Source organism: Macaca nemestrina, chromosome 11, assembly GCF_043159975.1.
Source record: "Macaca nemestrina isolate mMacNem1 chromosome 11, mMacNem.hap1, whole genome shotgun sequence".
NCBI lineage: Eukaryota > Metazoa > Chordata > Mammalia > Primates > Cercopithecidae > Macaca > Macaca nemestrina.
The window spans coordinates 102,904,061-102,931,338 of NC_092135.1; the positions used below are offsets into that span (position 1 = coordinate 102,904,061).

Sequence of the window (27,278 nt, forward strand, 5' to 3'; positions counted from 1 at the left end):
TGGATGGAGGAGGACACTACCATTTATTAATCACTAGATACTGTCCAAGTCATGACATTCACTCTTCCATCCAATTCTGTGATGTAAGTCATGGTGTATCTATGCTGCATAATCATCTGTACAGAACTCAGTTTCTTTCTTTCCTTCTCTCTTTCCCTCTCTCTCTCTCTCTCTCTGTCTCTGTCTCTCTCCTTCCTTCCTCCCTTCTCTTCCCTTCTCTTCCCTTCTCTTCCCTTCTCTTCCCTTCTCTTCACTTCTCTCCCCTTTTCTCCCCTCCCCTCCCCTCCCCTGCCCTGCCCTTCCCTTCCTCCATTGGCCTGGCTGAGGTACAGTGGCGTGATGTTGGCTGACTGCAGCCTCCACCTGTGGGGTTCCAGTGACTCTCCTGCCTCAGCCTCCTGAGTAGCTGGGACTATAGGTTCACATCACCACACCTGGCTAATTTTTGTATTTTTATTAGAGACGAGGTTTCACCATATTAGCCATGCCAGTCTCGAACTCCTGACCTCAAGTGATCTGCCCACCTTGGCTTCGCAGACTGCTGGGATTACAGGTGTGAGCCACCGCACCCAGCCCAGAACTCAGTTTCCTTAATCAACCTGCCCAGAGTTTAAAGCCAGAGAAGCAGGTGCATCTGAATTTCTGCCTTTGTCTGTTTGGATCTAAAGCTTCAACTCTTTCGATCAAAATATGTTTTTGTATTTGTTCTCAATGTGTCTTTATTTTCTCTTCTTTTTCATTCATACATGTTATTCAGAGGATCTCAAAATTCTTTGGAGTTTTACAAAGGAAAAGTTCTATTTCCAAAATTTTTTTGCAACCTGACAGCCCCATACTATCAGGTAATACTAATTTATTTAATACTGATTTTGCTTATGAGTAATGGCAATGCACAAAGCTGATGAAAGCTGAAATTCTGTCAGATGTATTTAGCAAATTAGCAGAGAGGAGAGAGAAACTACTAGTTTTTGAGAAACTACTCGTTTGTGAACTATGCATAAAGGACAGACATTGTCTTACCTAATCACAAATACGCCTTTCCCAAAGGAAATGGTTACCTTTTAAATGTGTGCACTTATGTTTGTTTTTATCCAAATTTGTCCCAAGGAATTACGTAATTATTATTTCTGTACAAAAGTTACTTAGTCATTCATAAGTTATCATTCATTGATGTCTGAGAGTAAATAATTTTAGTACCACTCTAAGTAAATTATCACTAGATAAAAACCATGAAATAGACTCATCCTGAGTCATTGCTTATAGCCATTTGAAGTTGATTAGCAATGTTAGTTTAGGAGATGTAAAAATGCAAAATTTTATTTTTTAGTTTAATATTTTAATTTGTAATCTCAATGAGCTATAAAAGAATGTTTATAGAAACCCAGCTTTATGAAATATAAAGAAATGCTCTCACAGATGTCATTTTAGGTAGATGATATTAAATATGCTAAATTCTAACGTTTTGGTACTAACCTGTGAGCACCTGGATGGCGGGGGCTGGGTGTTACATGTTTTTACATCAAAGATGAAGTCCTGCATAGTGACTTGCATGTGATAGGAGTCAGTAAGCATTGACCAAATGATAAAGCATTGCTCCAGCTGAATTACAGGCCTATTCTTTTTAGCTCAAATCAACCCATTAAATTATTTGTGAGATAAACATTTTCTAAGGTGTAGTTCTCCAATAAGATCTTGAAAAAGTTGTAAGTTTTATTTTATTTGAAAATGTTTTAATAACTTTACATTATTGACTTTCCCCTTTCATGTATTTTTAAATATGAGAAGTCTATTATCTGTTTATATGTGAGTATATGGCCATTTGGCCTCAGTTGCTCTTACTGTCCTCCCCCACTGGGCCACTTTTCTAGGTCAAATTGTTAAGGGAAAAAAGATGCAAGATTTTCAAGATAAAACCTCTCACAGAGTACTTATCTTAAAAGAGGAAAATGTATCGTGCACGCTGAGGATTACCTATAGCTAAATGAGAGTTGAAAATAGAAGCATGTGTTAAACTGGAAGTCAATTTGGGAGAATGTAATAGAGTACAGTCTGACAGGTGTTAATGTTACCCTCAAAGGGAATAAACTAGAAGCTATAAAAAGTATATGTAGCCACCACTCATTATGATACATGATATTCTTGCTGACTTGAAGTAGGAAGATGAAAATAACTAATTTCTTTAAAGCTGCATATTCTGGTAATTTAGGATTTAACTTTCTGCTTTGAACAACTTTTTTGTGTGGAAAATCTTAGCTTTTTATAGGTATAATTTGTTATTTTTAATAATGCTTTTTAATTTTTTTTAAAAAATAAGCTGTATTGTAGAAATCATCAAATACCAGCTAGAAGTATATTTTAATATTTTATAGATTTTACTCATAGAGTAAAAATTACATTGTTAGATATGTAAGGGGTGATAATACCTTTTAAAAATCTTGGTAATCCTTGTTTGTTCTACAGTTTATGAAAAACAGAAATTCTAAAGACTGCACCTATGCATGAAATTTGATTTGCTCTTTTGTGCAATATAAGAGTATGGCTGATTTCTTTCAATTCTGAGAGCCTTACATAGGAGACCCCTACCTTTACATAGGTAAATACATAGACCCCTGCCGTTACAAGTGAATAGACTCTGATTTCAGTTGATTTTATTTCATATAAAACTATATCCTTCACAACTACACATCAATCTCAAACTTCTTTGAATGGCTTACTACTTAAAAGTCATTTTTTCCTAAATGCTATGTATAGACGTAAGTGATCTGAAAAATATTTTCAAGATTTTATTGTCCTTCTTACCTATATGAAGAATTGACATATATGCCTAAATAAAAGTGGAAAATATGTATGTGATAAAACACCATACCTAGTTAAAAGACAAGAGCCAGATTGAGAAAGAATATCTGCAGATTGGGAAAAGAATAATTAATGGTCAAAGGATTAATATCTTGAATATGAAGGAAAGTTTCTATAATTCCAAATAGTAAAACAAATGAAGAAAAGGAAAAAAAAATGCAAAGGTTTTGAATAACAGATTTACAGAGGAAAGGAATGGCAAACATTGACAAAATGCTCACGCTCACTCTCTAGGAATTGGTAATTAAAAGAAAATGCTTTCTTGAGATTGGTCAAATGGATAAGGAGTGGTAAGATCCAGGGTTTGCTTTCTCACACTGGTGTGGGAAGGCAGTTGCTCTTCATATGACCAATGGTGGGGATGGAAATTGCTCAAGCCGTTTTGGTAGGGCAGTTTATAAAACAACTTTTGGAACTAAAAACAATGTGTAACTTTTGATCCAGCATTCAAATGCTAGGTATCTGTTCTAGAGAAATACATAGGCATATACATTGCAGAATTCTAATAGCTAAAATTAATCCCTGATTGTCATTGCCGTGAACTGATCATTCCCCCGACATAAAGTTCATATGTCGAAGCATTAACCCTCAGTGTGAGTATAAGGAGTTAATTAAAATAAAATAACTTTGTAAGGCTGGGGCCTTGATATGATAGGGTTAGTGTCCTTAAAAAGAAGAGTTATAAGAGCACTTGCGCTCTGTCGTTCTCTCTCTCTTTCCCCAGCTACGTGTGTACAAGTACAAACAAGGTCCAGTGAGCACACGAGATAGTCAGGAGGCTTCCTATACCTGACAGTATTTCTTAAGCCATTTTCTTCTACATATGGATGACACATTATCTCCTTGTTGGATGAATGTATTGTCTCCTTGTTGAGAAAAAAATTAATTCTTATACCAGGAGATTCTGACAGCTTGTAATGTGTTCACTTCCCTGAACTACAGGGAATATGCCCAGTCCACTATTCCTTTCAAACTCATCCTCTGACTGTAGATGAAAGGAGGGAATTACAGAGCCATAGAAATTGGGATTGTCTCTTCTTATGAGATATACTCCGTATTTTAATATAGTCATATTTGAAGTTTGTTACTTTTATCATAATCTGTATATACACAGGTTCAAGAATAAAGTGGTCATCACACAGATTAAGGAATAGATTATTGCCACATATTTCTATATCCTGAAACTATATATTGTTTAGGTATGTTTGTTTCTTGAGGGAAATGTATAACAGCTATTTTTCTGTAACTTTTTTTTTTTTTTTTGCCTAGCATCGTTTATGTTTCAACTACGTTATAGGAGTAGCTGCTGTCCTCTATTGCTGTAACTATAGAACAGTGATTTTCAAATGGCTTTGACTGGAAGCCACCATAAGAAATATGCTTAAATTGCAAATCAGTGTGCATACACATGCAGAATTGAAACAATTGAAATTTTAGAGTTAGCTTGCCTAGATTCATGAAAAAAAACTAGCGAGTTTAACATGCATAATTAATTAAGGTCTTAAATGACAAATACTTAAATAGTTGTCCACCTTTATCTGCAGCTTCTTTTTCTGTGGTTTCAGTTATCTGTGGCCCTAAAATATTAACTGAAAAATTCCAGAAATACACAATTCATATGTTTCAAATTGCATTCCATTCTGAGGAGTGTGATGAAATCTCACACCGTCTCACCTGGAGCATGAATCATCCTTTTGTCCAGCATATTCACTGTCTATAGGCTACTATCCATTCCACCTGGTAGCCTTCTAAGTCATCAGTTCAGCTGTGGTGGTACTTCAGTGCTTGTTTTCAAGTAACTCTTATTTTACTGAATAATGTCCCATAAGTGTAGTGTTTTTGGCAATTTGAATATGCCAAAGAGTCGTCGTCAAGTTCTTTAAGTGAAAAAGTGCAAGTTCTCAATAAGGAAAGGAAAATGTCATATGCTGAGGTTACTAAGATCTGTGGTAAGAAGGAATCTTCTATCAATGAAATTGTGAAGAAGGAAAGAGAAATTTGTGCTAGTTTGCTGTTGGGTCTGAAACTGCAAAAGTTACAGCCACAATCATTCATCTCACTTCATCCGATCACATAGGTATTCTATCATTTTACATCCTCACAAAAATGAAGAGTCCAGTGCAATAAGATATTTTGAGAGACCATATTCACATAAGTTTTATTACAGTGTATTGTTATAATTGTTCTATTTTATTATTTGTATTCATCTCTTATTCTGCCTAAAGTTTATGAAGTGTATAAGCTAAACTTTATCATATGTGAGTATGTATAGGAATAAACATAGTATATATAGGATTCAGTACTATCCACAGTTTTAAGCATCCACCGGGGGTCTTGGAGCATATCCCCTGTGGATAAGGAGGGACCACTGGTTACCATCTGTCTTTTAAGTTTATTCGGTTCTGCTTGTAGAAGTTAGTAAGTGTAGGGTTTTAATTTGACAATTATCAGCGCATTGAAAAATATTACTGCACTGTTTTCTGGCTTCCAGAATTGCTGTCAAAATATCAGCTGTCAGCCTGGGCAACATAGTGAGACCTTGTCTCTACAAAAATAAAAAATAATTAGCTGGGTGTGTGGTACATGCCTGTAGTTCCAGCTCCTCTGGAGGCTGAGGCAGGAGGATCGCTTTAGCCCAGGAGATTGAGGTTATAGTGAGCTATGATTGTGCCATTGCACACTCCAGCTTGGATAGATAGACAGACAGATAGATAAATAGATACACAGAGTCTCACTCTATATATTTACCTATCTATTATCTATCTATGTATCTATATATATTTTAAGCATATATTAAAAATAAAGTCTGTATTCTTAAACTAAAAGCTGGCATATGTGCTTGCTAACTTCCTGGATCTCTTACTTTGAGTTTTACCATCTATACGTTATTTATAGTCTTCATTTCATAACATTTTTCAAGTAAAAATTTATTTGACTTAGTTTTCTCATTTAGAGTTTCTTCTGTCTCATTAGAAGATAAAGTTTATAGCTTATAAACAATTTTTAAAATCAATCTTTAAGGTCCTTTGTAAAGCTCTTGTTAAGATTCTTTAAGTTGTTTTCTAATTTCTCTCATGATTATATCATTCTATTTCTTTGATTTAGAGGTTGTTTGGCTATATAAATTGACTTTATGAAAATTCTTGCAACACACAATTTTAGGGAAGAAAAATGTCACAAATTAGGAGAAGTGGCTATTGGAAAAAGACATCCACTGAGATTTAAGAGTCAAATTTGGGGTCTATTAATCTTGACAGAATAATTAGAGTGCTGTCATTTTTCAAGAAGATAGAAAAATGAATACTCTGTAGGACGTACAGGACATAAGAATCTCCTGAGAATTAAGATTATTTCTAATTCACAAATTACTATATGCATATTATTTAAAAATAGAAACTCTTGGTAAATATGTTTGTAATTAAGACTTCTAACTCAACCATTCAGCATTGCTGATTCAACATAGGACTAGGCTGAATATTAACCTTCTTGCAACCTTTTACATGAGTAAGTTTGAGACACTGAATTCTAACTAATATGAGAAGAATCTTGGTACTTAGGGAATAGTGAAGTGCTGACATCTTTGTAATATAAGTTCTGAACCTTTTCATGAAATTTAAATGTTAGTACAATGTTATCATCCCAAAATACTAATTTGAAGAATCTTTAAAAGACTGCGTTTTCACACCTTAGGCCTTCATGGGCATCTAATAAATGACAGTGACACATTATTTAGCATTTGTCAGAAAAAAAAAAGTTTTTCCTCAAAAGAAAAAATTTTTTCAAAACGCTGTTCTTTCTTAATTTGTTAGTGTATTCTTACTCATGACTAGAACTTATGTTTAAATTATCATTTTTTTTTGTGCAGCTGGCCTAAGTAATCATTAAAAATTGGGAGCTAAGTGACTTACTGTTTTACAGAAGGATAAGTAAATTGTCATTTAGTATTTCCAGAAACAATGGTGGTTTCTGGTAATGGAGAAATTGAGAATTAGTGCATAGTGAATGAAATAAATTGGTATTTTTCTAAAAGCTGAAGAGTTAACATATTAGATATGTGCACATATCTATGCATATGCCCATACATGTCTACAAGTCTTTTGGAGCTGGCACATGTTAATCCAGGTCTCAGATGGTAGTCAGTCCTGCCAAACAACTTGCATGGTTTGCCTTGGCAAAATTCCAGTATTAGATGCTTTCAGATTTGCTACTTGAAGCTTAGTTTATATTTTGTCTCCATTTTGTTTCATTGAAAACAGTATGTGATGTGAGATTTGGTGGCATGATATTCCGTGGCGTGATGTTCCTGTTTTGTTACTTTTCTTCTTCTGTTATTTCCACTAAATAAACAAATGGGAAATGAGTACCTCATACTTGAATTCATTCTTCCAATAGAAAAGAAGTAATTGAAACCACTGGGTTGCCTTGATATTTTGCAGAAAGTAAACCTTTCTGGGACAGCTGAGATTGTCTATTTATTGTGATTGGGTCTCATAGGCTTTTGAGAGATAAACCTAGGTGAACTTTCTTAATCAGTCTATATATATATCTCATATATATGTATATACACATATATCATATATACACGTATATATCATATATACATATATACTCGTATATAATCATATATACGTGTATATATATACATATATATGATTAATGGGGTGAAAGTGATGAAAACATGTAAAAGGCAGAGGCAGTTGCTGCATTTGGTGATCATAGCTCAGCAGGAAGTTGCCGATATGAGCTCATTGTATTCATATTTGCTTCGTGTTAGCTAGCGGGCAGTGCTGGTGGCGTTCTCAAAGCCCCTGACTCCTACTGGAGGGTGTCACTCTTTTTCTACCGTAGCTGAGCAGGCACTGACCAAATGCTGAAACATGTGACTGCCTATGAGTTTGCATAGTTTGTAAGCTAGGACAGGGACTGTGCTTAATGTATCTTTTATGTTTTTGCATAAGGTCTTACAGTGCTCCACACATGGTATATGCCTGTTTTTGTATTGGTAGCTTGATCATTATGACTGTCTGGCAAATTGCACTGAGTGCTGTACAAGGAATCATATTGTTTCCATCTGGTGAAGTAAGACAAAGACTGTGGAAGTACAGTCTTTTGTAGAAGGCTTGCATTTGGTTTATAGATTGTACTTACATTTTGGCAGAATTGTTCTTAAAGTGGGGAGAATGTTTCTCAGGTCAGGAAAACTTGAATAATGTAAGTATTCCCAAATAGAATGTCAGTGTTCTAAGCCATTATAAAATGAAGCGTAATGATTACCCTGGTTTATACCAGAGGAGCTCCATTATTTCCCATTTACTAACCTTGGTGAAACACACACTTCCCTTTCTGCTTGTCTCCCCTAGTCACCAAGAAAAATTGATAAACAAAAGTAGAAAATAATTCAAGTCCGCCTGGCTGTGTGATTTTGCTATTTGTAAGCCCTGGAAGGGTGTGGTAAGCAGTAATCATCTCCTCCCTCCCCACCCTCATGCTAACCAAAGTGACTTTCCTCAAGGCTTCTGATTTAATAGAATAGCAGAAGAATATTAGAATGAGTAGAGTATAGTTAGACTAACCAACTTGTTGTCAGAGTGAATGGTAAACATTTCACCAAACTAGATTCTGAATTCAAACTTTATTTTACAGGATTTTATTCTACCATTAACTTTAAAATAAGATTCAGTGATACTTATTGTTTTGCTGTGACTATCCAACTGTATTTGAGTTTGCCATTAAACATTTTATATAGGTTAAATAGATTAGAAAGCTTGGACCTATGTCATTATTAATAAACGGACACATTGCAATAAAATGTACATTATCAACTGGCCAACAGAATGATATCAACAAGAACAAAAACACATGGATGTAGCACTTGACAATCTTTTTTTTTTCTTTTTCTTTTTTTTTTTTTTTGAGACTAAGTTTCACTCTATTGCCCAGGCTGGAATGCAGTGGCGTGATCTCGGCTCACTGCAACATCTACCTCTCTGGTTCAAGCGATTCTCCTGCCTCAGCCTCCCGAGTAGCTGGGATTACAGGCACCCACCTCCGTGCCCAGTTAATTTTTATGTTTTTAGTAGAGACGGGGTTTCACCATATTGGCCAGGCTGGTCTGGAACTACTGACCTCAGGTGACCTGCCTGCCTCAGCCTCCCAAAGTGTTGGGATTATAGGCATGAGCCACCGCACCAGGCTGACAATCTTTTTTCAATAGATGGTTTTGATTGATGAAAGAGTTTGAGTGTGAAATCACTACAGCTCCCACAGTGTGATATAAGGAAGGTGTTAGAGAGTAATGACAGTAGTGTGTAACAAATGACTGCCCTGTAACACATTCCAAATCTGTTTTAGTCTTTTAGGTTTCTTGCCACGAGTTTGTTTGTTTTTTGGCAAACTGCTATTTTTGAGGCTTTCTTAATAGTGTTTTAGGTGGTTATTTTGCTTTTAAATTCCAGTGGAGTTCAGTTCTCTTTAATTTTCATTATTACCCTGTGGGAAATACTGTGTATATATTTATGTGTATATATAGATTCATGTATGTATATAGGGGAGATTCTGGTTAAGGACTGTTACAACTTAGGGTAATACATAAAGTTAATTTCATAATAAAGCGTATGACTGTGTATTTCCTTTTGGCCAATAGTTTAAATGTTCATATTGTAAAAAGAGAGCTGTCATACTGTTTCCCAATACAAATTGGAATAATGTTATAAACATGAAGTAAAAAAATTTTGAGTTGATATCTAAATACTGGAAAAAAAATCTATACACAGCAAGCAGCTTTAAGCAGTGGATATCTAGGGATTAGTATATTTCTCAAGAGGCTGAGGCATTGTGCCTTTGGTGTCAGTCTTAATGTGCTTAAGACATGCAATAATTCTACAGAAATGCAATGCTCCAGAGTGTCTTGTTTCTGAATTACAAAAGTGGTTCTAATTATTCCATTTTAAGTGCTAACTTCTTTAAGTTTTAAAGGCTCAGTAACTCAGCTAAAATTTATTTAATTGAGATAGAATGGGGACTGTTGAATATTTAGTTGTCACTAATAAAATACAGTATATAATAAAGGAAAGCCCATTACAATCTAATTTGATAATAAAAGTTAACATTTTTGAAGTTCTTTCAGGTCCTAAGTTATTATATGGTATTTCTCAATTCTTTATATTCATAATGTAATATGGAAATAATGAAATATTAATGTCTTAAAGTTCATTGGATTATTTAGTTATCAAGATATGCATGAATGTGTTAGAAAGTGTTTCTTTCTGTTCTTTGGCATTATTTTTAATACTCTATTTTCCTTATAACTATTTTTTTAATGATTATCACTATGAGCATCTAATCATTCATCAAATTTTATCAGGTATTAGTATATTCTAGCTCTGATTTGAAAAACATATGTTCCATAGGAACTATTGAGTAAGTTATAGATTGTAGTACTATGTGCAATATCCATAATAAAGAAATAAAAGGAGGAGTTTGGAATTAAAATAGAGGACATCTCACTCAACTTAGGGAGTCAAGGAAGTCTTCTTGGTGGATGTCCCACTGGGCTGAATTTTGAATAACAGTTTTTTAGTGCTGGCTCGATGAAGCCTGGCTGTGTGAAAGTTCAGACAGAATGATAGGCTGGGTTGCGTTGTTTGAGTCCAAGAGTTCAGCAAACTGCAATAATCATTTGGTCTTCATTCAGTTCTCCACTTTCATTATACAGAATAAGTCAGACATAAGAAAGCTGGCAATGGAAGTCAGTATTGAAACTTCTTATATACACAAGCTCAGCAAACTAAAGAATATGCTGACAACCATAACAAATAACTAAATGAGTGATGAACGAACTTTAGAAACAAAAAGAAAACAGAGGACATGTTCAGTCATTTTTTTTCCCACTGATGTTAACTGAGCACTTTGTATGCATTTAGCATGTTGCTAGAAGCTGAGGAGGCATCAGTGAACACAATAAATATGATCCTTGCCCATATAGGCCTCATTCTAGCATGTGAAACACATTTTAATAAATAATACACATTTTAATAAGTAATGGCACAAATAAGTGTATAATTACAAGTTGTGGTAAATGCTAGGTAGAAAAAGTAAAGGAGTTAGAGTGGATAGAGGAGTTTTATATAAATAGAGTTAGGGATCAAACTAACATGTCTGTGGGAGGAATGTTATGCTGAGACATAAAAGAAGAAATGAAAATAGCAATGGAAAAGCAAGGATTAGAACATTTTTGGTAGACAGAGGAGCATTTGCAAAGATCCTGAGAAAGAGCAGAGCTTGGAGAGTTCAAAACACTGAAAGAAACATTATGAGAATGAAGTAAAGCAGATGAGGGAACAAGTGATGTAAGATGAAGCTTGGAGGGGTAGGTGGAAAGGAACTCAGGAGAGTCAAGAAACTGAAGAGTAAACTGGAAGAAAGATGTGAGGAGCCAACTCTTTCAAGGTCTATATGGAAGTGGTGCTGTTCAGTAAGAACTCAGGATTTTTCCTTCTTGGATGCAGCAAGGGAGATGGATAGGTGAGGTAGAAGTGATGAGAGCATTCCATGCTAAAAGTATAGGTTACAATAAAGACAAGGATTCTCCTGAGAAAGATGAAGGAATCTAGTTTGGAATAAGAGGAGGTAAGAAAAACAAGGCAGTCTAGATAATCTGTTGAAAGGTACTGATAATGAAGCAGAAAGTATGAATCTTTTCAAAGATAATGATAATGAAGCAGAAAGCAGTGAAGTGTTCTAGTGGACTCCGGTAATGGGGCATTGTTTTCCCCCAAGACTGAATTCATGAATATTCCATACTGAACGCACCATGCTGAACACATAGAAGATACTCAATAGCTTTCAGAATTGTTGACATCCTCGGGACATCAGGCAAAATGTCTCCTGAACAGAGGATAGCCCATAGTTTTAGTCAAAAAGAACAAATATTACCAAAATGTGAATATTAGTCTCATCATAAAGGTATGTATACTTTTGAAACAGCTATGTTGTCTGGGATCTACACCCTGGGGTTCATCACTGGGCGCCAAGAAAATTTAGGTCATGGACACACACAAGGAGTTTAGGAACGAAGGTTTTTAATAGGAAGAGAAAGAGAAACAGCTCCTTCTATATAGAAAGTGGTCTCCGAGCGAGCGGAAAGGACCAGTGGGCAGTGGATGCCCTGAATTTTATAGTCTGGTTTGAGGAGGCGGTGTCTGATTTACATAGGGCTCACAGATTGGTTGGATTAGGCATGACATTTATATAGCATGCAGGGAAGGCTGGTGTCACTATATTGCCCAGACAGGGGCAATATAGTAGTTCTCACTTTTTGCGACAGGTTCTCACTATAATATTTGCCCTGTCTGGGCAATATAGTGAGAACCTGTCGCAAAAAGTGAGAACTACTAAGCTCAAGCAGTTATCCTGTCTCAGCCTCCCAAGTATTTGGGATTACAGGCACATGCCACAGTGCATGGCTCTAAAAAATGTATTTTACATGATCACATGTAACCTGAAAATATGCGTATCTGCCGGGCGTGGTGGCTCACACCTGTAATCCCAGCACTGTGGTAGGCCAAGCTGGGAGGATCATGAGGTCAAGAGATTGAGACCATCCTGGCCAACACGGTGAAACCCCATCTCTACAGAAATCACAAAAATTAGTTGGGCGTGGTAACATGTGCCTGTAGTCTCAGCTACTCGAGAGACTGAGGCAGGAGAATCTCTTGAACCCAGGAGGCAGAGGTTACAGTGAACCGAGATCATGCCACTGCACTCCAGCCTGGAGACAGAGCGAGACTCCATCTCAAAAAAAAAAAAAAAAAAAAAAAAAAATATATATATATATATATATATACATGCAATTTTAAAACATATAATACATTATTACTAACTGTGGTCACCATGCAGTTTAGTAGATCACTAAAACTTACTCCTCCAGTCTAATGAAACTTTGTAACCTTTGATCAACATTTTCCTTCCCCCCATTCTTTCTCCCCATTGCTCCATGTTCTGGTACCCACCTTTCTACTCTCTGCTTCTATGAGATTGTCTTCTTTAGAGTCCTCATGTGATTGAGATCATGTGGTATTTGCCTTGCTGTGCCTGGCTCATTTCACTTAGCAAAGTACTCTAGTTCCATCTATGTTGTCCCAAAGGATAGAATTTTTCTCTTTTTAAAGGCCATATGGTATTTCAATGTGTAAACATACCACATTTTCTTTATTCATTCATTTATTGATGAATAGTTAGATTGCTTTCGTATCTTGGCTATTTTTGAATAATGCTGAAATAAACATGGGAGTGCAGATATCTCTTTGACATGTTGATTTCATTTCCTTTGGAAATATATACAGAAGTGGGATTGCTGGATCATATGGTAATTTTTATATTTTTTAGGAAACTCCATACTATTTTCCAAAATGGTTGTACTGATTTACATTCCCACCAATGCTGTACCCAAAGGTTGCCTTTTCTCCGTATCTTCACCAATATTTATCACTTGTCTTTTTTGTAATAGTCATTTTAACAGGCAGGAGCTGATATCTCATTGTGGTTTTAATTTGTATTTCTCTGATGATTAGAGATGTTGAGCATTATTTTCATATATATTTTGGTCATTTGTATTTCTTCTTCTGAGAAATGCCTGTTCAGATCCTTTGCCCATTTTTAAATCAAGTTGTTTTCTTTCTGTTGAATTGTTGGAGTTCCCTATATATTTTGAATATTAGCCCCTCATCAGATGGATGGTTTGCAAATATTTTCTCCCAATCTAGGTTGTGTCTTCACTCTCTTGTTTCCTTTGTTGTGCAGAGGAAACAATTTTTAGTTTGATGTGATCCTATTTGTTTATTTTTGCTTTCATTGCCTGTGCTTTTGGAATGCTATCCAATAAATCATTTCCTAGACTGGTATCATGAGGCATTTCCCTTGTTTTCTTCTACTTATAGTTTCAAGTTTTATGTTAGATTTCTTTATTCTTTTGAGTCCATTCTCGAATATGGTGTGAGATAAAAGTTCAATTTCATTTTTCTCCTTGTGAATATGCAGTTTTCCCACCACCATTTATTAAAGAGACTCTACTTATTTCCCATATGGCACCTGTGTGTCATAGATTTCTTTCTGGGATTTCTATCATGTTCATTGGTTGATATGTCTGTTTTATGTCATCCAGTACCATGCTGTTTTGATTATAAGAGCTTTAGGATTTTCTTTTTTAGATCAGAGTGTGTAATGCCTCCAGGTTTTTTGTTTGTTTGTTTGTTTGTTTTGCTCAAGATTGGTTTGGTTGTTATGGGTCTTTTCTTGTTCCATATTTGACCCCCCCACTCCACTTTTAAATTTAAAAAAGAATCTCCCACTTACTATCAGTTATTGCTGAAGTCACTGAAATTCATATTATTATGTGTTTTGCATCACTGTTTGAATGCTGCATATCAATCACCTGTTGAAACTTGAGCATCTTTTTTCAACTTTCTTCAGTTAATATCATTCAGATTCAAGAAGGCACGTCTTTCTTCAGGAGTTCATAAATTTGCAGCATACATTTTAGCGGAGAGCCTTTATCTAAAAATAACTCTTTATCTTAAGAGTAAATCCTGTTTGTATAAGTCTCTCAAGCTACTGGTGCCTTTATAAGTTGTCTTATGTGGAAGAGAATGTAGAGGAAGGAAAATTTGATTTCTCACCCATCGCTAGGTTCATGGCTGAGGCCCCTGTAAGAAAAGACAGACGAATGAGAAAAAAATCATACAAATTTACTTAATATAAAAGTTTTACATGACATAGGACACTTCATAAGAAAATTAAGATGCAAAAAAACAGAGAGACCTGTGTATTTTTATGCTAAGTTTTATTAAGAAGTTGATAATTATAGAGAAATATGTTTGGACACAGGGAGTATGATCTAATGGAATTAAACTGGGGGACAGGGGTTGAACAAGGCCTACTTGTTCAGATTCTTCTTTATATCTTCAGAGATAAGAATGTTTCTTTCCTCCAAGCATAAGAAGAACACTTCTGGGGAGAAAGTCAGAGAGTGACCGTCTTCGATTTTATAGCCTGCTTCAGGGGAGAAGAGCCAAGGGAAGGTGAGAATGGCCTTCCTGCTTCTGAAGTTTTCTCAAATGTCAAGATGAAATAATTAGAGATTCTGAACCCCATTAAGAGCTCATCCCAAGACAAAAGCTCATCCCAAGACAAACACATCCTTCTACAGATCCTTGATCATCTGAAAGGAGGGTTGGTCCTGAACACTTGGTAATTTGGATTTGTCTTTCAAACTGTGCCTCAATGGAATTTATCTGAGTTCACAGTTCCAAACTTTAAATTATGGTGTAAATGGATACAATAGTGTTTCCATAATATCGTAAATGCATTCAATGGATTCCATAAGTTTGAGTATATATAAATAACATATTTAAACTTAAGGAAACTAGTTAATTGCTCATTTTATCAAATACGTTAATACTATCATATTGACCTTAGTTTTCATCAAATGGTAAAATATCTTTCAAGTTAAAGTACCAGAGAGGATCACCTCAATTGAAAACATGTTCATTGCAGCATTATCCACAATAGCCAAGAGATAGAGACAATCTAGGTATCTACCAATAAAGGAACTGTGGTGTATATACACAATAGAATACTATTCTGCCTTTTTAAGAAAGGAGATTCTGCTGTATGCCGCAACGTGGATGGTCCTGGAGTATATTTTGCTAAATGAAACAAGCCAGAAACAGGAAAATATTGCATGAACTCACTTACCTATGGAATCAAAAAAAAAAGGAAAATGAAATATATAGAGAGAATAAAACAGTGGTTGCCAGAGTTGGGGTGGGGGAGGAAATAGGGAGATGTAGGTCAAAGGATGCAAAGTAGTAGATGTTTAGTGTGAATAGATCCAAAGATCTAATGTACAACATAGGGTACATTAATAGTATATTGTATTTAGGATTTTTGCTAAATGAATAGATTATAGCTGTTCTTGCCGTGTGAGGGGAAATGGTTAACTATGTGAGATGATGGGTATATTAATTTATTCCACAACAGTAACAATTTTACTCTCTACATAGGTGTATATATTATATATACACATATAATATGTAAAATATATAGCAAAATACATATATATCATATAACATCTTGTTATATACCTTCAATATATAAAATTTATTTAAAAACACATTTGATTTCAGTTAGAATTTTTAAAAACATTATGTTTCAGAATATTTATTGCTTTTAATGCTCACAAAATTATGCATCATTCTCATATTTCCAATATTCATATGGGTTTTGTCTAAATATTTGAAAAGTAAGAGTTTTTAAGAACTTTTTTATTCTCAAATTTTAGTGAAATTTGAATGTAAAATCTTAGATGTGAATACTTTTGCATGATGTTTATTAAATATATGCTTCAAGGCAAAAAAATGACATTGAAGAGCAAGATTTAATAGCCAGTTTTTTCTTTTTTTTTTCTTGAAGTGAGCAGAATATGCATAGTGATAGGTATGATGAAATTTTATTTAGTGGTATTCGGAAGTATTCGACTATAACAAGTATGTGCTATTCTGTTGTGAATCAAAATTTGGGAAACAAAAACTAGAAACTTTACTCTGCACATATTAGGAGTATAAAAGTAGGTATGTTTTTAGAAATGGATGAGAATAGCCATATACCCCAACATCAAGATCTATGGTCTACAAAGCTAAAAGATGTAAAAGAAATGTGGAGGTTAATATAATAAGAGCACCCTCCCCCATGTATAAAGATCAGACATGCCTATGGCGTACATTGCCATCTGTCAAGATTGGAAAACCTCAGATGTTGCATCTTAAAATATGTACATTTTCTGACATTTGGGTAGAACAATGTAATTTCTTATGAATGAACTTGATTCCTGACATTCAATTGAATGTTAATTTAATTTTGGTGCTAGTATAGCAAGGACTTCCACATTTCATGGTAGTTGAGTTATCCTGGGATTTTTGATGAGTGGGAATAAAAAGGGCCTCCCTTGAAGGCCGGGCAGTGATGGAGACATAAGATAAATTCCTAGCAGTAACAAATCTAGAAAGAAAAGCCCTAGAGCATAATCCACAGCAAATCCTGAAACTCTCTCGCTTTAAGGAATTTCCTGGTGGCCTTAGGGAGGATATTAATGGAACTCTTTAGGCTTAACCTTGTTAAGGGACTGTTATGCGGCTCTTGTTGTTTTCTACTTTAAAGTCAAGAATTTTAAGCAGATTAGAATGAAGAATAGTGCAGTGCAGCATAAAGTTAGCATTATACTGTTAATAACATTCATCTGAATTATTAATTTCTGCCAGGAGTTGCTTTTAAAATAATCAGGATTAACTGTAGAAATACGGATTGTTTTCCTCTTTTTGCTTTTTTATCTGAAGAATAATTTATTATAATTAAGAATACATTATAAAAACAAAAAGGAATCGCAGCTATAAAAATGTGTTATATCAATGACTGATTATATTAACGTTCTATAGCTGTCTAATTTCTTAGGCTAAAAAAAAAAACCAACAACAACAAAGGAAATTGTTTCATTCCAATTGTTGAGCTTTTTGCCCTGTTTAGAACCAGTCAGCTGGAGGACAGTGTTTGTGAGGATTACCAAGAATGGTTAAAACCAAAAGGTGTTGGTTTGCTCGCTCTCTCTTCTGGTGAGAGAGCCATTTGAAATAGCATACAGGCAACGTGACCTGGACGCTGAAGCAGAGCCTGGCAGATGGTACTGCAGGATGGAGAAACTGCTGGCAGATGGCATGGACTATTTGAGCAACAAAGAGACTTTTGGCTACCATTGCTAAGAGTTGGAAAGAAAGAAGATGACAACTTCTCCAGTGCTGCCAGCTTGTATACAGAAAACGTTTTGGCAGAATGGAGACTGGTAAAAGATATTCAATTGTTAACTGCAAGGAAAGAGAAGAGTTGTTGTTATTAAGTTTCCTAAGTGTGCTCCCTCTGGTGTGATTGTAACGTAGTTTCATATGGAAGAGCCTTTTAGAGATCATCTAAACCAACTATGCTGACTGAATATTTGGACACATTCATTCTGTTTTTACAACTGAAAAGATATCTCTTTGAAACATTATTTATAAAAAGTGTAATCCACATTTCTTTTTGATAAGTTAAAAAAAGTCTTTATTGAAGACCTTATTTCCCAGGCTTCACATGTGCAGATTAGCAGTGGTTCTTGTTTAGCAGTGGGCTAAAATAATGTACAGTGAAGTCAGGTTTGGCTTATATGACACAAAAATGTAAAGTTTTCCCTGCAAAGGCTGTGCATAATTGAATCACTGAATCACTTAGGGGGTTATAGTCATTACCACACATCTCCAATTTGTTTTCTGGAGTCTCTGAAGCCACCTGTTACAAATAGGCATTTAGTTCCTAATGATTTCATTGGGGGCTGCTACAATTTTTCATTTGTAGCTTGTTTGCCTATTGCTACCTAATATCTCTCTGTCTCTCTTGTACCTCTTATTTGATATTGTGTTTCCAGAATTAATTAATTTAGATGACTTTCACATAGTAACTTTTATCCACAAGTAGTACTTTAAGTGGAAATATATAACTTGGTTTTTCTAAACTAATTAACCTATCAAGAAGGGTATTAAGAAAAATATTTAGTGTTGTTTTAAATGAAATTTAAAGTGGAAATGTATTACTTGAAGTAGAAAAACCAATTCTATATATATTCTTAAAAATTAAATCTCACTGAAGTTTAAATTTTTGCTATCTCAATTATTCAGAAACTGCTGAGATTTTGGATGTAATTGAAAATGCTACTGAACTGAGATCAAAAGGGATAAGTAAGTTATATTCAGAATAGTGTCACTGGAGATGCGTCTGAGCCACCAAAATTACCATCATAATGATTATTTAACTTTTGAGAAGTACTCTTGGCTTTTGGACTCTTACCTTACATAATTTTCTGTCAGTCCTTATGATCCGGTTTGTCTCAGTCTGTAGAAGACTAGAAGCATCTGACTGGAATTAGAGAGCTGCAGGAGGGAAGGGAAGCATGCCGATAAAACGGGACAGAGTCAGCTTCAGATAAGAAAGATCCCATAAAAATTACTCAATTACCAAAGTGAAATGATGGCTTCAGGACTTCAGTGGGGAAAAACTCATTTCAATTGATTCAATTAAGACATTTGAAAGAAGAAATTTCTCAAAAAAAAAAAAAAAAAAAAAAAGCGAAATTTTTGTCACTTAAAGGGCAAATACTAATTTTTTGGAAAATTCATTTAGAAACTTTCACTCCATATTTATATTAGGTAAAGAGGGTCTAAATCATGTATGATTGTTTTCACCAATGAACAATTTTCATAAGTGGGAAATTATGTTTAAAATCTTTGCTTAGAGGAATATACCTTTTTAGTCTACATATGATATCCACTCCCAGCGATAGAGCTCTTTTTCCTTGTCCTCATTTTGGCGATGAGGCTGGTCATGCTGGAAGCACAGTGGAAACCTCTGGGTCACACAAGCCAGGCAGCCCTCATTATGACTTCATCTTACGCAAGTCACATCACTTTACCTCCCTGCACCTCCATTATCTCACCTGGAAAATAAGGGAGTGGCTTTTAATGTCCTTCTTTTATTAATGGCTGAAGCTTTTCCTGTTATTCCAGGGTATAATTTATTAAAAGGAAAAATTGATATTGATTAGCATATATGAATAGGCATTTGATTATCAAGCACTTTATACCCAATTCCACAATTACCACTGGACTCCTTTGCCTTTTAGTACCAGGTTCCTCCTCTGTAAAATGTGAGGGTTGATTTAGGCAGATGGAATCTATAAGGTTTATACTATATCAGAGACTGAATGAGTTTTAGTTAAATTCATGATTCTTTCTTTTTTCTTCTGTCCCCAAGAACCTCTCACTAGGACACTCACATCTGTTCTTGTCACCAGAGCCTCACTTTTTCCCAAACATCCCTTTTCCCCTCTACTATTGCAGAACTTTCCTCTCAGTTCAGCTAAAACCAAGTTCTTGTCACATGACCAGGAAAGATTAGGCTTGGAGACACATAGAAGGATGAGGAACAGAATTTATTGGGCAAAAAGAAAAAAAAATAAATAACACTCAGCAGGGTGAGAGAGAGTACTGCTAGCAGGTTTCTCACCTTAGAGATTGAATCCCAGGGCACCACCCAGGAACTGAAGAAGCCAGGCTCCTCCCAGCTGCAAATGGCGCAAACCTCCTGAGCCTCCACCCCATCCTCCCAGTGTGCAGGTGGGCGTTGTTCAGAGAGAAACAGTCGGCAAAGGGCGGGCTTCATCCGGGACCAGCAGTCTGGTTTTTCAGCCTTCAGGCTGTTTTAGCCTTGAAGGTGGGGTTTCGCTGGGGACCCTTGGCTGTCTCCTGTCTCTATCAATACCTCTTGCCTCCCCTCCCACTGTGATAAAGGCTTTGCACTGTGGGATGAGACACATGAAGCCTTATTCATTGTTTCATCTCCACCTTCCAGCCAGATGCTTGTTGAGTGAATTAATGCAGATACCTCTTGTATCCCTGACTCCCAGTGCCTCATCCTCCACTGGAGACACCATCCTTGCATCACCTTTCTTACACTGGTGAGGAGTCGAACCCTCAGCCCCTGTGGTTTGAGACCCCCAAACCCCTTCTGGTATCAAGACAGGCATCAGGATATGGGAAAACTCCTCATTCTCATTCTCAGACACCAGGCATTACGAATCGGAATTTCAGCCTCTTTTCCCATAGAAGCAATATTTACAATTGTTGCAGCTTTGGTATTTTAATATAAATACAGTGTGAGTTAGAACTTTGGTTGCCTGGCTAAGTAATCTAGCCATTATTTACAACACAATGTTGTTTCTTTGGAAATTTATGTTCTGGGTCCCAAGTAACTGATTTGCAAATAAACTTTGGTAAGACAGTCCATTTGTAGTTTGCGAATGGCCTTTAGGCCGTATAGATAGAAAAGTATACTGGGATAAGTGTGGATCTCAACGTGTATGAAATTTTCCGTGCCTCAAAGACAGATTTTTAGTGTATGACAAAAGACAGAGTATTCCCTAATAAGCCTTTGAGTTTTCCCACAGACACCGATTTTCATGTTAAGAAAAATCTTTTCAGAACACATCCACAAGAGCAAGGTAAAGCTGAATTTTATGAAAATTGAATTTGAACAAGGGCTTTATTATTGCAAACTTTGTCAATCCCCATTGTTTATAATTCCAAAAAAAATTTAAGTGGATCATTTTCATTTAAGCTGTCATCTGTGTTTTCATTTTCCATGGGGGTGTTCCTTTCATTGTGATAGCGCTTCACTGGGGAGATTGTTTGATTGCCAATAGACTCTTTCCTATTCTGTCTTTATACTTCCACTTTCCTGTATCTTAAAGTCACCATCGTCATTTGCCTGGAGGACGATAGCATACTCCTAAGCCATTCCTGTACTTCTGTCCTTGCCCTGCCCCGTGCCAGATTCACATATGGAAGTCAAAGGGAGCTTTACAATGGGACCCATTTTTTTCCCCATGATAAAACCATCCAGTCACAATTAATTGACTTATATTAAAATGTAAACTTCTTACCTGGGACTTGAAAAGCCCCAAATGATCTGGCCCTTTTGTCTTCTCTAATTCAGCATGAAGCACAACCTCCTTTTGACTCAGCATGTCCCAGCTAAATTGACTTTTTTTAATTGCTTGACCACCCAACATCCTTTCTTGATAGAACTAATGCAGTGGCTGTTTGTTTGACTCCCAGAATCTTTCTTAGAATTAAAAGTGTCCACGCAAAGTTCCCTATTCAAAGAGTGCTTCTCTGACCATCTTATCTAGTACTAGTCTAATATTAAACTTATCACCTTCATCTTTCTCCCATTTAACGATGTTTTGTTATCCTCTTGGCATTCGTTACTATCTGAACTAATTTTATTTATGGGCTTCAGGTCTATCTCCCACTTTTGAATGGGACCTTTGAGACAGAGGACATTGTCTGATTTCCTTACCTCCCTATACCTGGTGCTTAGAGGAGTGTCTCGCACTTTACAGACACATATGTAAGTGAGTGCTTTGATAGATTACTGGCCTCTATGCATTACATACCAATAACACGCTTCTGATGTGATAATAAAAAAATGCCACCAGACATCGTCCCTGGTTGAGAAATGTGATATACAGCAAGAACAAAACAATCCCATCAAAAAGTGGGCTAAGGACATTTGAATAGACAATTCTCAAAAGAAGATACACAAATGGCCAAGAAACAGATGAAGAAATGCTCAACATCACTAATTATCAGGGAAATGCAAATCAAAACCACGATATGATATCATACCACCTCACTCCTGCAAGAATGGCCATAATCAAAAAATAATAGATGTTGGCGTGGATATGGTGGAAAAAAGAACACTTTTACACTGTTGGGGAAAATGTGAACTAGTACAACCACTATGGAAAACTGTGTGGAAATTTCTTAAAGAACTAAAAGATCTACCGTTTGATCCAGAAATCCCACTCCTGGGCATCTACCCAGAGGAAAAGAAGTCATTATACAAAAAAGATATTTGCGCACACATTTATAGCAGCACAATTTGCAATTGGAAAAAAAATGGAGCCAGTCCAAATACCCATCAATCAATGAATGGATAAAGCAAATGTGGTATATATATACCATGGAATACTACTCAGCTATAAAAAGGAATGAAATAATGGCATTCACAGCAATCTGAATGGGATTGGAGACCATTATTCTAAGTGAAGTAACTCAGGAGTGGAAAACCAAACATTGTATGTTCTCATTCAGAAGTGGGAGCTATGAGGACACACAAGCCTAAGAATGATACAACGGACTTTGGGGACTCGGGGGAAAGGGTGGGAGGCAGGTGAGGGATAATAGACTACACCTTGGGTACAGTGTACACTGCTCAGGTGATGGGTACAGTAAGATCTCGGAAATCACCACCAAAGAACTTATTCATGTAACCAAACACTACCTGTTCCCCAAAAACCTATTGAAAGAAAAATAGTGATATAGAAGAAGAGTAAATCGCAAGATTAGTGTTTTAGAATAGAAAGAGTAAAAATGATGCAGGGAATCCATTTTCACCATTTATAAGCTACATGGACCTATGCTCTTGTTGCTTAACCTTTCAACCTTGGTTATGAGTTACTGTAAGGATTAAATGAAGACCTTGCTTTCAGGACAGATCCTGCCTGTGGCCAGAGCTAGCCTCCCAATCCACCTGCTTCCCATTCATCCTCATTGTGTACCTTCACTGAAGGCTTGTACCAGAGCATTGTCATGTCCTGTGTAACACTAGGTTCTTTGAGATGCTCAGTATTTCTAGCATTTTGCTATATTATTTTATTTCACTATTTTTGATTGGTCATTACTCATATCCAGTGGAGAAAGAATGAATCTCAAGATGTGGCATGGTAGAATGCTAACAGCAAAATAGATCCACAGAGTTCAAAATCCATTTCCACCATTTATTATTAATAACTCTGTGACTATATGTTCTGGTTGCTTATTCTCTGTGAGCTTTTTTTGTGAGTTATTGTGAGGGTTAAATGATATAAATGAAACACTAAAATAGAGATGGGTCCATAGTTAGTATTTAATATATGTGAGCTGTCTTCCCTCCCTTTTCTTAAATTTCCCAAGCCATGTATACATACACACACAAGTATATTTATCCATACATATCTGGGTAATCATTCAATTATTTGTTCATTAAAAAAATGTATTGACCTCCTACTTATTAGGTGCCAGCACTGTTCTGGATTCTGGAGTTGGAACAACAACAAAAAAATACAGTCAACAGCAGTCATTAACAGTTATGATTTTAGATTATGTTCTCTGATGAGTTGTATATGCGATTAAAAGATATATATGTATGTATACATATATATATACACATACATATATATGTGTATTTAAATCACCCTATTAACAGTAAATTCAGTAATCATTTGAAATAATGTATTATAAAATATTGTCATAATCTCACCACTTTGGGAGGCCAAGGTGGGCATATCACTTGAGGTCAGGAGTTTGAGACCAGCCTAGCCAACATGGTAAAACCCTGTCTCTACTAAAAATACAAAAATTAGCTGAGCATGGTGGTGGGCACCTGTAATCCTAACTACTCAGGAGGCTGAAGCAGGAGAATCGCTTGAACCCAGGATGCAGAGGTTGCAGTGAGCCAAGATCATACCACTGCACTCCCGCCTGGGCGATCATAGTGAATGATGCTCTGTGGCAAAAAAATAAAATAAAATTGTCCTTATCAAAACAGTGCTTTCCCACCATTTGATAAAGCATTTGTTGATTTTTTTTTTTCAGAAACACAAATGCAAAATATTGAAAGCCTGAACTTTTGACCTAATTAGCTTTTGAGTTTTTAGCCCTGACAAATCTGAGTGATTTAGGCATAAAACAAAATAAAATAAAGCAAAAAGCAGCTTTTTAACTTGATAATTCTTTCTGGCTTGTTGCACTTCTCAACACCTTCAACTCTCAAATTAGTGCTTGAGGTCTGCATTGGTGGCTACATACATTTCTGCATTGTTGTGTCTTCCAGTCTGAAAATATCTGGGTTGGAATGAATTTCCTCTCAGGGAAATGGGCGAAAATAACTTTTTGCAAAACATGACTGCATCATCCCTGAGCACCATTACAACAGGCTTAATGGGCTGTAATAGTATTTTTATTATCTTATAACTTCAGTTCCCTTAACGTGTTTGAAGGTCTTTAAAATGCACCTTTGAGCATTGTTCCATGTGCTTTGTGTCCCTTGAATAAATATTATACCCCTATTGACTTTTTAATTTTGAAATTTGATAACAGTAATGAAAGAGAAATCCCTGACCATTTTATATGTTTTGCCACTTCATTTCATATAGCTTCTTTCCCTTTCTGGGGATGTATTTAGCAGATATTTCTCTGTTTTGAATGGGTGTTATTTGGTTGTTAAAAAAAAAAAAAAAAAACTAAATCCCATCACTGCCTGTTAATCTTTAACTGTTCTTTAACTGTTGCTATGAGCCAAACGGGAAGTGTTTGAAATGTTGGAACTGACTAACCTAGACCTTCTACTGTAAAAAGTATGGGAGAGGAAGCAGTGTCTTGGGCTGGCAAGGAATCCTTATGGACTAGATCTCAGAGATTGATGCAGTAAGGCCTGAGGGGCTGTGAGTGTTCCCTGAGAGAAACATCCTAGGTACCATCCTGCTTAGGGCATTGAACATTGTGAAAAATGTCTGTACATCTCACTTCCAGGGTAGTGAAGGGCCTATGTGAATGACTTCATACAAGTCTCTACAAAGTAAGTCATGGCCAGTCTGGGCTCTATAAATAGACAGGGACCGTGCTTAACTGTCAGTGAACCTGAAATATTTTCATACCTGTTATTTGTTATTGAGGATTTATTATGAGCCAAAGATAGTGTGCAGTACTTTTAAAATTTTATTTTATTTAATCTTCACCACAATTCCACTAAGTTAATATTAGTGCCATTATCTTTATTTTATAAATGAAGGACTGATTAATAAAGCTTATATAATTTACATATGGTCCCAATACCTGTAAGTAGTGGAGCTACATTAGAAGGATGTTGTACATAATATATGAGGTTTAAAAATTATCCATACCTGGAACAGAACAGAGCCCTCAGAAATAATGCCACACATCTACAACCATCTGATCTTTGACAAACCTGACAAAAACAAGAAATGGGGAAAGGATTCCCTATTTAATAAATGGTGCTGGGAAAACTGGCTACCCATATGTAGAAAGCTGAAACTGGATCCCTTCCTTACACCTTTTAGAAAAATTAATTCAAGATGGATTAAAGACATTAGACCATAAAACCCTAGACATTAAACCATAAAAACCCTAGAAGAAAACCTGGGCAGTACCATTCAGGACATAGGTATGGGCAAGGACTTCGTGTCTAAAACACCAAAAGCAATGGCAACAAAAGTCAAAACAGACAAATGGGATCTAATTAAACTAAAGAGCTTCTGCACAGCAAAAACTACCTTCAGAGTGAACAGACAACCTACAGAATGGGAGAAAATTTTTGCAATCTACTCATCTGACAAAGGGCTAATATCCAGAACCTATAAAGAACTCAAACAAATTTACAAGAAAAAAACAACCCCATCAAAAAGTAGGTGAAGGATATGAGCAAACACTTCTCAAAAGAAAACATTTATACAGCCAACAGACACATGAAGAAATGCTCATCATCATTGGCCATCAGAGAGATGCAAATCAAAACCACAATGAGATACCATCTCACACCAGTTAGAATGGCGATCATTAAAAAGTCAGGAAACAACAGGTGCTGGAGAGGATGTGGAGAAACAGGAACACTTTTACACTGTTGATGGGACTGTAAACTAGTTCAACCATTGTGGAAGACAGTGTGGTGATTCCTCAAGGATTTAGAACTAGAAATACCATTTGACCCAGCCATCCCATTACTGGGCATATACCCAAAGGATTATAAATCATGCTGCTGTAAAGACACATGCACAAGTATGTTTATTGCAGCACTATTCACAATAGCAAAGACTTGAAACCAACCCAAATGTCCATCAGTGATAGACTGGATTAAGAAAATGTGGCACATATACACCATGGAATACTATGCAGCCATAAAAAAGGATGAGTTCATGTCCTTTGTAGGGACATGGATGCAGCTGGAAACCATCATTCTTAGCAAACTATCGCAGGTAAAAAAAAAACAAACACTGCATGTCCTCACTCATAGGTGGGAATTGAACAATGAGAACGCTCGGACACAGGAAAGGGGAACATCACACACTGGCTCCTGTCATGGGGTGGGAGGAGAGGGGAGGGATAGCATTAGGAGATATACCTAATGTAAATTATGAGTTAATGGGTGCAGCACACCAACATGGCACATGTATATATATGTAACAAACCTGCACGTTGTGCACATGTACCATAGAACTTAAATTATAATAATAATAAAAAAATCCATACCCTGCCTTAGTTGTAGAATTTTAAAACTAGAAAAATTTTGGAAATTATCCAGTCTTCCTCCACTATCACCAGTATTTCAGATGAGGAAGACCATGAAACCTGGAGAATTTGAGTTTCCTTCCAATACCCTGATCAAGCTCTGCTACTTTAACAACTTCATGGGAGGAACTCTACTTTTAGTGAATTACACATTAATATCACTTTTTACTGTCGTTGTCATACATACTTTAGATTTAAATAGGTCATGAATGTAGCATATTTAAGTTCATAACTTAGTTTCTTAATCTGTTGAGATGGAGAGCATTGCATGAGGCAGGATTGAGTGGGACTAGTTGAGTTGAGATGATCTGTCTGGACTCTGCATTTGTGGTGGAGATCCCATGCGATGGCAGTTAGGTAGAAAGCACATACAACTTTGGT

General features: G+C 36.0%; 1 protein-coding gene and 1 long non-coding RNA gene across 6 annotated transcripts in view; one reads left to right on the plus strand and one right to left on the minus strand.

The window, feature by feature from the left end:
- The window catches only part of LOC105468044 (par-3 family cell polarity regulator beta), a 1,086,746-nt gene that overhangs the window by 301,532 nt on the left and 757,936 nt on the right, over positions 1 to 27,278 (plus strand). The window lies entirely within an intron of this gene.
- LOC105468040 (uncharacterized) lies at positions 14,423 to 19,318 on the minus strand. The gene is made up of 3 exons (XR_979244.3): positions 19,236 to 19,318; positions 18,781 to 18,863; positions 14,423 to 14,558 (listed from the first exon to the last, which is right to left on the minus strand). It is a non-coding gene; the product is annotated as an uncharacterized lncRNA (long non-coding RNA).